This window comes from Anguilla rostrata, chromosome 6, assembly GCF_018555375.3.
Source record: "Anguilla rostrata isolate EN2019 chromosome 6, ASM1855537v3, whole genome shotgun sequence".
NCBI classification, from domain to species: domain Eukaryota; kingdom Metazoa; phylum Chordata; class Actinopteri; order Anguilliformes; family Anguillidae; genus Anguilla; species Anguilla rostrata.
The window spans coordinates 27103366-27109735 of NC_057938.1; positions in this window are offsets into that span (position 1 = coordinate 27103366).

The following is a 6370-nucleotide window of genomic DNA, read 5'->3' on the forward strand; positions in this document are numbered from 1 at the left end:
AAGGAAACAGCCATGAATAAAAACAGATAAGAAAAAAATGTTGAATGTTTAAAATGTTCTTGGAAATGTTCTTATACACAGTTTACGATCAAGTGTGATCATACAAATGTTTTGTGAATAAGGCCCATTAACTTTTCATTTCCACTGTTTTGACATGGTTTGACATGCGCAGCGAGTACTAAATGTTCCTTCAAAATCCTTTCTGAAAAATGTATATACTGTAAGACACGTACATAGTAGCCTATGTTTTGCCAAATGTATTCAGCAGTAATTTCTCTGGGCAAATTGGTTAGTTTCACATGAATTATAAAATAAACAAGTGTCTGCATTCACTCAGCATTTGCCCTTAAATTTATTAGATTAGTATGTTAGGTAATGGTCTCAGAAACTTGTTTCTGTGAAGAAAAAAGAATGCTGCATTAATGCCAGCAGTTATAACACCTGTGTCCTTCTCATGGAAAACTACTGAAGCTAAAAATGTTGGGCTTGGTTATTACTTACTGTTGATGGCAGACCTCCTTGAAAAAAGGAGGTGTTGGCAAGCTATTATCAGCCTGCTTCCATGCAGGAACATCAGTTCCCCCATGCAGTGATGGGGACATTGTATGGTAAGACACTGGTCTTGACTGTGTTCATTAATGATCTTATGTCAGTTTTTGAATGAGAATTGGTGTTGACCCTTGTGTCCTGGTCAAATTCACACTATTACAGGATCTGTACATCTGTACATTGGCTAGAAAATCGTTGAATTCCATACCCACTTTGATTCCCCGAGTCATCAAGTGAGTTTTCAATTGACCCACATGGCTAAATAAATCTTCAGTCAAAGTTAAGGACAAACATTGATGAATCCAGACTCAGGTGTGTCTATATACACTAATTGTCCTAAATTACTTGGGAGGGTTAGGGTTTGGGATAGCATATACTAGAAAATGGTCAACCCCTGCTGGTTTTTTTAATTTATCTTAAAACCAGGACCCATTTCTGACTCAAGAAACCAGAGCCGTAATAATTGTGTAGTAAACCAACTTAGGCTGCAGACCCTTACACTGCTATATTAATAGCTATTCATAAGAACAGGTCAGGTATTGGCCATGGCACAACATATGCTGTGCTGAATTGAGTGCCTGAATCTCCACTACTTCATGCGGGTGCCTAGATTGTTGTAGTTACTGTTGTCCCAGACCTGGGTCAAATACGTTTTTGTTTTGGATTCAAATACCTTTGTACGATTTACTTATGAAACGACACATGCACATTTCAGTTTAAAAGTGTCACAAAAACAAAAAAAATGTCTCTTGTTTTTTGTCTGTTTTGCCATGAAATTTGGTTTAATTTAATCATTTGAATAACTGGAACTTGGAATTGTTTCTACACATTCCCCCATCTGGTCCATTGCTTGAAAATGCTTCTTTTTAAGTGTTTACCAACATAGGTCCTGGTGGGCATTTCAGTGTGCTGCCATTTGTTCAAGCTACTATTGGCTGATGCCGATATCGATATCGATAGTTTGGTGGTTCTGCTTCCATAAGTTTTTTGTTGAACTAAATATTTCCATTCTAAAAAGCACAATTTTAATTTCACAACTTTAAAGTAATGCAGCAAAGTTTTTATGATATTTCTTCACATTCATCCAACATAAACTGCATTCCTTCAACTGAAAGTCTATTTTAAATAAAGTCAGTTCCTCCAACTGAAAGTACATTCCATAAATTCCAGTGGTTACCCTAGCATGCACCAAAAACAAACCTAAACAGACATAGCAGGGCGGCATATTGGTACGGTTAGATATTGCGGCAGGTGGTCTGCAATAATATATCTGTGTTCAAATTTGTTTGCTCTGTATATTTGAGACTTGACAAAATGATCTCAGGGAGAGATAACTTAATATGCTGCATTTACAGTATTGCATAAAAACAAGCTGTGGTAACCTATGCAGTTGCCTATGAAGAACAAACAAATTAATTCATTCTTTAATTAATTTGTCCTGCCAGCATCCCTATAGGCTGAGGCTGAAACATGTAGACTCTTTCACGTTTCCCCATGGAATACTGCAATATTAATTAAAGGCATTTTAAAACTTAAGAAAACTTCTAATGAAGAGTGCCTCAGTATTATAAGGGGTGGAATTAATAAAAATAATGAATTAAACGCTGAATCGATTAAACTGCAATTAAATTAAATGTTGAATCAAATAAAATACAATCAAATTAAATATTGCTTCAAATACAATATTTAATTTAACACGGAATAATTTTTCTTGATACCAAATTAAAAAAGCAGCCCGTTGAGTGTTTATTGTTCTGTTATTTTAAAGGCAATATAATTCAGTATATTTACTGATTAAGAATGCTCTGGCATGTCCACTAACCTTAATCAGAGTTATCCCATTAACATTGTTCAGTGTTGGTACATTTGTAATATGTAAGCTATTGTGTCAAAAATGTGTTGCTTACAACTGTACCCATTGTTCAGGCTCAGGCTGGGGGATACACCTTTCCAGGTAACCTAGCTAAATCCAGGACAGGATGTGAACCTGGTATTGTCACAGAATTCACTGATCTTCCTTTATTATTGCTATCCCTGATATATTAACATTATGTCTCCTTGTACCATGAACATTGCATTAGAACCTTCTATTATATATATATATATATATACCTTTTATCTATTATTATTTCATGGCTTCACTAATTTGCTGTATGTGACTGCACAATGTGGAAGAACATGAGGTGGAGCAGTCAGGGAATGCTTGTTTTCGGGTATATGCATTTGAATAAAAATTCATGAAATGTAAGTAAAATTGACAGAAAAAATATTGTTGAAATATTGGATGTTGGTATTGGCTCAGTATGTCGGTGTCAGTGTGTCCATTTCCTTATATAAATAATTAATGCAGCACTGCCAACCAAGCATTGAAAAGTACAGTACATACTGTTTCATGCACTGAATAATGAGTAAGAATGCTACAGTTTTATTTATGAACATGAACCAAGTGCTGTACATGGTCCTTACAATCCCACATTCAGTTTAACATAGTAATATCACAGATGTTCTGTTTATAAATATTATGTTTTTGAAGGTATAATACTATACACAACTAAAACTACTTGTGAATTTGCATAGTTAAATAATGCTGATATTAATGTATCATTGTTTAATATTGTTTGGTAATTGCACCTTCTGTAAATTGTCAAAATTAGCTTTTGCAAATGTTTTCATCAAAACAGTCAGACATATAAAGTGTGTGCTTTTTATTGCCTACATAAGTATGTATTTTTATTGTACTTCTAATTTTGTCCTGCATATTTTCAGGTCACACCCTACATACACAGTTTAAATTGTTTATTTATATAAATTATTTTTTCCCTGAGTCATCAACAGTATAACCTTGTAGCCTACATGCTGAATAATATAATAACGTCTTAACAATTACACAATAAAAGTTGGGACTATGTACTCTTTGTGGGTGAATCAGAGAATCTGAACGGACTCTTTTTTAACCTTGTGGGGTACCACAGATTCAGTATAATCCACAGAAAAATCTGTTCAAAGCTGAGTAGATACTTCACTCAATATTCACTGTTTAAATCATCAGTCCTGTGGTTGACCTTAATCAGTTTTTCTTTGTCTATTTTATGAAATTTCAATCAATCTCCAACCTGAAGGAGATGTTCTGAAGGGATCCCTGTGCTAATACACTCTGGCCAAGATGAATGTGGTATCATATTAAGCTTGGCTAGAAGGGGTATTTATTGTATTTGATGCTGAGTTGGTATAAAATAATCCAAATAATCCAAATAAGATCTTAAATTTAATTTGCCAGCATGTGAAACAATATTGTTTTTTTGGTTTTTTTAATTCATAAATATATGCATTTGCTGGCATTTGTAGATTATGGATAGAATAGAATAACTTATTTTATTTATAGAACTTTGAGGTATACTGTTGCTCTGGCTAATTTACATCAAGCTAGGAGGCTGTTAAAGTAAATTAAAGTTGAGAAAGGTAAGGTGTTTAAAAGTCCCCAGTGATTACAACAGTCAAAGAGACAATGGTTTTGTAGCGATCAAGGTAAATACAATAACAACAATGACCATATTTATTGCTACAGTCCTTGCTGTTATGAACACTAATTAGTAAACATGAACTTTAGTACTATATGGCTGCAGACAGATTGTTTGAAGCTCACTAAACTGACCAACCAAGTGGTAAGCATGTCATCTGAAATGAAGACACATGCAGTATAGTGCCATTTTGAAAAGAAGTGTGTGTTAGAAAAAATTCTGACTTGATAAGCTCAGATAAGAGTGCCCTGGTGTGCTTGGTTGAATTTATCTGCTTTTTTTGGCATTGTCAACTCTTACTGTCATATTAAAACATAGTTTTACTGTTGAGTAGTTTACTATAGGCCCAGCATCCATGGTATCTGTTTAACTGCTTTGCTCAATGAACAGGGATTTTGTTCATTGGTTGTTGTGTTTTCTAGTTGCAGCACTAATCTGCTGTGTAATGTATGATTTTTGTTGATTTGGCTTTGCACTCCTGCAAATTGGATTTGAAATGAAACAATGAATATGTGGTTAAAGTGCAGATTTGGTTTTAATCTGTAGAAATCACAGCGCTTTTTATACATAGTTCCCCATTTTAGGGGACCAAAAGTAATTGGACAATTGGCTGCTCAGCTATTTCATTGTCAGCTTTGTGTCGTTGCATCATTAGCAGGTCCACTAGTTTGTCTCCCCTTGTTTTCTAGCATGGTAAAAATGAGAGCAGTTATAGAACATTTAACTTGCAGAAAAAAGTTAAATAAAAAATCAATACATGATTCATTTAATTTAACAAATGATGGTCTTCAATCAAGCAAAATCAGGTTTATTAGTGCTGAGCTAAAACAAAAACATACACCCACAACAACCTTTTTCAGATAAGAAAAGCTTTACTTTAATCCAGGGGTTAAATTGGGGGTGGACGCGGGTGGACGGCGTCCACCCACCTTTGGTAAATAAATAAATAATTTTGACCGGCAGTTTTACAAATAACTATGACAATCCAGTCCATTTTTCGTATGCTCCAGTCCACGTGTTCCATCTAGTCAGTTACTCGCTCAACCAATCAAAAATTCGAAGAAAAAAAAACTCAGAAGGAACAGTCGTTTATATAGACAGGCACAGAAAGAAAAATATCGTTGGTTGTTTGGAAGCGGACGCGGTAGGTAATTTCATTAACATGTAATTTCATCTATGCAACATTTTAAAGAGAGATGAATAAACAACCCCCACGAATGCCGGCTATTATTAACAGCAACTTTGATTGCTTGAGCAAAATCATCAGGTTTCTGGTCAGCAGCTAAGCTAGGATTGAATATTTCCCACATACATAACGTTTTATTTAGCGGCGACTGGTGAGCTGAAAATTGGTGGGGCACAAAACCTTCCTTTAAACTAATCACTGATCTCAACCTGTTTTTGTTAGTAATTGTTCCTTTATTATCAAGCGTGCCAACGATCGGACGAATCAAATGGCAAGTAGCCTAACACACAGCGTCTTCATACCGTGTTAGGGGGATTAAATCATAAATTCAATTTATCCGTTAGAAATCCGTCTTAATCACCAAGTAGTCTACACTTAACATACATGATACACCAGTCTGTCATCTACCGTGTTAGCTTTCAGAATAACCAGCAAAAAACAAAACCTGCACTTCAATTTTGTTTACAATCTACGCATTGCAGATATTTGCCATGAATACAAGTGCAAAGAAGTGCATGTATCCGCAAATAATGTTGATTAAAAATGTGCACAATTTTGTACTGCAAATTAAAATAAATGTAGGCTATAAGGCCTAGGCTATTTGCTAAAACTGCCTATTTGGGGAGAGCTGGCTATATATGATAGTATTGAGTAGCCTATTTTGTGAATTAATTGTATTGAAACTCAAGGAAAATCAGGGGAAGATTCCGCTACTGCTTAGTGATTAAAACAAATTTTTCTAAATTGCATTTATCATTTAATCTCCCTAACACAATGCAAAGAAGCTGTGTGTCCCTTCCCAATTGTCAGATCGTTTGCATGCTTGTTATTCACTGAAAATTAATGAAAACAGTTTGAAATCAATGATTAGTTTAAAGGAAAGTTTTGCGCCCCACAAATTTTCAGCTCACCAGTCGCCGCTTATTTTGTTTCAAGTCGACAGTTAAAGAGAGATGGATAAAGGAGGAAGAAAGGGAGGACAAAAGAAGAAGAGGGCCGACTATTTTTGTGGGTAAAAAAAATTCTCAGCATTAATGACACTCAATAAACTTGAAATATTTTATGTAAAAGCTTACATCAATAGTATACATTCTTTTTAAAACATTGTTTTCCTTAA